Below are 6,000 nucleotides of genomic sequence, written 5' to 3' on the forward strand. Positions count from 1 at the left end.
TATTTGGAAATGAGGTTTTGAACTAAACATATTTTATCCATTATAATTACATTTTTAAGTATGTAAGGAACAATAATTACTTTCACTGAAACCATAACAAAATTTTCTAAAAGAAACATTTCACTATTTCGATTACAAATTGTCTATTTTCTTTTTAAATTAAGCTTCCATATTTCTTTTTCGTCAAAATACGTGAAAAATTATTTTATAAACTATTATATTTGGTAATGAAGAAACGGTAAGTGAATGATTAAAAATGAAATATAACTTTTAGCAGAATGATTGCATGCCATTCAGATAAAAAATTTCCATTCTTTAAATCAAGTTTCTTTAGCTCCACAAAGCAACCAAAACAACTTGTGGGGAAAGTCATATCAACTATGTTAACATTCATCTATAAAAAGGGACCCCAAACGTAGAATCGAGTTAACATGTTTTATATACTAGTGAATTGGAATTATTTATAGTGTTATTATTTGTAGTGTTAGACACACTGCAATACTCTCCCAGCAGAATTTTATCTGTGATAGAATTCGATGCAAGGATGCCACTAGTTGATTCCTTGCTGTTTTATGAGAAGCCGGGAGAGCTGTGTTAAGTTCTCCGGTTTCTGAGAGCTTGTGGTGAGAGCCGTATTATGTTCATAGCTGTGTGTATGATCTATCCTGTGTTGCTATTAGCAATCGAGTGTGTGGAGGTCCCCGTTGTGTGCAAATGAGACGGAGAAGCTACAGCGCGAAGAGGACAATCAAGCAAACACTAATAGCAAGTCACCTGTTTAATGTGCTCCATACATTGAGCTGGATGTTATTTTTGTTGTAGGCGAGTTCATATCACTTTTGAGAGTCACCAATATGGAAAAAGTCATATAGACAATGCCAACATTCATCAATGAAAAGGTACCCCAGCATATAATAGAGTTAACATGTCTTATATGCTAGTGAATTGGAATTGTATTTTTGTAGTGGTAGATACACTACCAACTTTTAACTCGCTTTCTTATTTTATTAAGCTTTTATATTGACTAGCATTGAAATTTATAGAATAATAATTTAAAAAAATTTATAAATTTAATTTTTTTTTTACAAGAAATGCGTAATAAAAATTTATTAAATTTATTTTGATGTAAATTAATCGATTGAGGAAATAAAGAAAAGTATACATTTATGGCCAAATGCATTATTTTATGCGTTTATTTTTTTTTTTCCTGACAACTACGAAAAAAAATTTCTGCGAAGCCTAAAAATGTTTTTTTTTTATAGGAAATATGAAATTATTGATATTTTTTTTTATTTGATGTTATTGATTTGATATTATTTTTTATAATATTCCATTAATATCATATTAAACTTTATATTTAATTTACATTCATGGTTTAAAATTGCATTTTCATCTACATTATTATAATATTCAATGTCATGCAATATGCTTTTGTCCTATATATTTAGACAATGCTACGATACAAGTTTAATTAAATCAAAAATTTAAGTTTTAATAATAAAAGTAATAAAAGAAATTAAGTTTTCTTCATATATTCATTTCAATTAACCTATTGGGGGTAAATTCAAAACTTGCCTTGTTCAAAAGATACAATTTTAAAAGAAAATTTAATTAGACTCCATCATATTTTACTATCTAAAAGCATCTTATTATATGACAATAAATTATTATACTCGAAAAGACTCAACATATTTTAGCTAAAACTACTCGAAAACGGAAAATATTGTTACTATTTCACATTTTGTTTACATTTTTGAATTTTGAGGAAATGTATAAACAATGCAACAATTACAAATAATTTGAAATTGAGATGAATCCATTGTGTCTTTCCATACATTTAAGAACATTTATTTATCGTGTCACACTGGAATTGTACTTAAATGCATATTTATGATCTATTCATGAGGCTGTGTCAATTTAAGCACCTTGTGTTTCTTACATTTATATATATGTATATCTTTATTTTGAATTCTACAGAGTACAACACTTTTCATTTAACTAAGGGAAACATGTTTCGAAAAAATATTTTTTTTGTTTCTTTTACCAAACAAAGAATGCAACTCAGCTCCTTTTAAAAAACTTGTGAATTATTTATGAATATTTATGAATAATTTATGAATTATTATGAATTATTTATGAATCATAATTTATGAAATATTATAATTTATTGTTATAAAATGGTACATTTTATGTAATTTTTAATGTAAAATAAATAAATAAGATTTTCTAATCGGATAAATGAATAACTTTTTATGAGTATAAATTCTAATTATTGAATGCTGCTTTATTTACTGTTGTACTTAAACTGGATTAAATATTTCTTTCTAATTTACTGCAGTTTAACGAATGTAGTTATTCAAGCTCAACGCATATATTAATAACACAATTACTAAAGATCAAATATCTGAGAATTATAATAAAGTATTGTTTTGCATAATTAAAAAACGTGAAGAAAAAAATCCATTTCCAACTATTTTTAGTTTACTCAGAGTGTAGGAAACAGAAAATTTTGTTTTACTTTGCAACCTCAGTATCTTCGAAAGAAATCAAACTATATAATATATAAACGTCGAATTTTATTACCTTTAACTTTTCTTAAGTCAGCTTATTATTTTTATTCCAGAATTTAAGTTCAAATATTTTTGATAAGTATACAGCGTATATCAAACACTTCATCAAACTTGTTGTTGAAATTTTTCATGCTAACTGTTTTTTAGTGAACTTTAGAGTTTCATATGTAATATGATTTAGAACTCTCCTTTTAAAACCAAATAATGTGGCGTAACTACCACTATAAATATTAAATACCGAATCACTAGTATACAAGACTTGTTAACTTGATTCTCTCTAGAGGTACCTTTTGATAGTTGAAGGTTGACATGGTCTATAATTAAATCCCCACAATAATACATCGTAAAATAATTCCTGAAAAATTACGGTATTACAGTTTTTTTACTGTTTCAGTTTTTAGAGAATTTTAATTTCTGGCGAATGTTTGGTTGTTTATTTATTCGTCGCCATTATTGTTCGCCATTCTCACCAATCTTACAGCCAACTTAAATGAATGATATGAATTCTTAAACTTTGAATGAAAATCAAGGACAGTTTAATATTTTTTTTTAAATGTGTTTCAGTGGGACTATTTTTATAAAACACTCTAAGCATTTAACAGAAAACGAGAAACAGTAAACGAGGAAACGAAGAAAGGGGAAGACCACCAATAAGGTGGCTTTACTCGGTAGAAAAGGACTTTCATACAGTAAATAAGGGAAACTGGAAGAGCCTTGCTACGGATAAGATCAGATGACTATGACTACTTGGAACTACCTTGGCCTGTAGCAGGCTGTAGTGCCTTAGAAGATATTGGTTTACAATAATTGCTTATAACTTTTTAATTATTTCTGATTTCAGTTGCTGCGCAAAATGTGTAAATATAAATGAGCATGAATTTGGGTCAAGAACAGCACCATGAAATGTAACCACTATTCATCAAGGTTTTCAAAGTTAAATTTTGAAAACAAGGATAACACTCGCTTCATGTCAAAATAATTTTGATGCAAAGTGTTAAATGTTATTATGTTTCTATTCACTGAAAATCACGTTATGTGGCATAATTTCAAGTATATATACAAATTTCAAGGAAATTAATTAAGAACTGATGCTTTATTTGAAATATTTTGCTATATTTTTTTCTGTGTTTCAGCATTACGCATCCCGTATATTGTTTATAAGTAAGCCTATGGCATTAAAAGTGCAATATGCTATATAATAATTGCAATATAATAATTCTGCATTAAAAATGCTTTTATAAAACCACAATACTTGAGTCCAAAAGTCATCACTTTTACAAAATATTTAAAAAAAAATCCGAAATTAATTTTCTTTTAAAAACTAAAAATTTATAATTTATATTTTAAAATGAAAATAAATAAAAACTGTACAAAATAATGCTTTTTATGGTTTGGTGGGTTTTTTTTCCTCCAAATGAAAAAAAATACAGAAAAAAAAAATATTTCAGTTAAATTAGGCTAACCGCAAGAAGAATACAAAAAAATATTCCAAAAGATGCGAAAAATAATTATTCAAAATTCTTTCTAGAAGCGAAATTTCAGGTAACACTTATCCCTTTACCTAGTAATCTAAGGAAACGCCTTATCTTAAAATCCATTAATATATAAATTAGTTTTTTCATTAATCCAACGATACATTCTTTAAATAATGCATTGCATATATTTCATATGCACTTGTAAAGGATAATAAAATATATGTATCTAATAATAAAAATAAAGTTATTAACATAACAAAAATATTGTAGTCGTAATAAAAAATAAAACCAAGGCACTGAAAAAAGTAGAAAAAGTCATACAGCTGTTCTAATACTAATAATAAGCATCATCACCAAATCGGAAAACTCGGAATAAATTAAAATTTCATAGAAACTAAGAAAATTACAATAAAAGCTTAAAAATTTTAATTTCTCGTAAATTAAATATAACCATGGCATTTTCTCAAATTTTCATAGCAAATAAGCATATAAGTAAAAATATAACTTACTTTATGTTTATCTATAATTTCTTGTCTAAATCTTTGTTTCGAAATTAATAATAAAACGGTAATTTAACAAAATTATTTTAAAATAAGATTTTGGAATTCGAGATAGGGCTCTTTTTCACAAATTTTCGAAGAATGAATGATTTCTGTATCAACAGCTATCGAATATATAGCTAGGTTCGCCGCATGAGATTTTTACGCGCATGGAAGCGGTTGGCTCTTTTTGTTAGTTTCGGCGCCAAGACACTTTGCCACGACGTAATAGCCCCCGCTCTGCCAATCAGAAAGAAGATGTTTCCGGTGGCCAATAACATTCACTTCGTCACAAAATTTGATCGTTTGGTAAAAATCGACTTCTTATGTTATTTTTTTTCCTCCAACAAGTATGCCCCCGCTTTACCAACTTTTCTGGTGACAAAAGAAATTTACAGTTACATTTACAGGTTATTATTGGCATTATTGTTTTTTGAAGTTCACTTTAGAAGGCGGCTGTTTCTGAAAATATTGAATTCACTTGGTTCATGGCATTTTACCCTTTGAACAAATAAACAATGCCGTAGTTGGATTTTATAAAACGTTATTTGTGTTTGAATGAAAAAGAATATAAATTGTTTGTTTTGATTCGAAGTTTGATTTCGCTAAATAAGTTTTCTCAATCTGAAATGGAAAGTAAAACCAGAAAAAATTATTCACTTGATATAATTTAATTCTTAAGTGATAAATATTTTTCAAAGTACTCTTAATGTTTCATTATACCCATTAAACTGCACACCGAGAAAAAATTATGGTCAGAAAATTCAAACTTGAAATTTGTGATGATTTCTGCAAATGTATAGATTGGGGGGGGGGGATAATTTTTTTTTCTTTTGGAAAAATACCGTTATTTTGAAGGGGAAAAAACTTATGCATGCACGGAGAAAAAAAGTATGGTCAAAACTACCAGAATATGATAAAATTTACCGTGTTTCTGGCTCTATGGGGGCGCAAAAAAACCTCAGTAGTTTTTACCGAAGAACTTTCATAGTGATTTTTATAGTGCACAAACATCCTATAAAAGTCTTTTTTTTTCTTAGCAAATTTAACGAATCCTTAAAATAGAACCAATTAGTTTATTGAATTAAATTAATATTTATTTTTCTTTTATTTTTACAAATAATAGTACTGAAATTATTTTGTGATTAGATTTACTTTTCTTCCAACAAAATTTTGTGTAGCCTAAGCAACAAGTGTTCTACCTAATTTTATTGTTTCTTTGTCTGTTACTACCGGTTGTACAATGGATTAATTCGGTTTTAAAAATCCACTAAATTCGGTTTTTAAAAAATAGAAATTCGGTTTTCAAAAAACGTCGGCAACCACTCTACTATTAAATTAATCTAGTTTTTTTTTTCACTTTCTCTTACAGCTCAGCTTGATCAAAGATTTTCTATTTTTTTTTCACTAAATACT

General features: G+C 27.4%; 1 protein-coding gene across 1 annotated transcript in view; it reads right to left on the minus strand.

The window, feature by feature from the left end:
* LOC107440498 (uncharacterized) overlaps window positions 1-4,695 on the minus strand; it is a 57,763-nt gene extending 53,068 nt beyond the window's left edge. The window contains exon 1 of the mRNA XM_016053441.4: window positions 4,555-4,695. The gene's annotated coding sequence lies outside the window, so the exon portion shown is untranslated. The remainder of the gene's footprint in view (window positions 1-4,554) is intronic.
* Between the last annotated feature and the right edge of the window lie 1,305 nt (window positions 4,696-6,000).

Source organism: Parasteatoda tepidariorum, chromosome 2 (assembly GCF_982258835.1).
Source record: "Parasteatoda tepidariorum strain Cologne lab strain chromosome 2, Ptep-v5.0, whole genome shotgun sequence".
Lineage (NCBI taxonomy): Eukaryota > Metazoa > Arthropoda > Arachnida > Araneae > Theridiidae > Parasteatoda > Parasteatoda tepidariorum.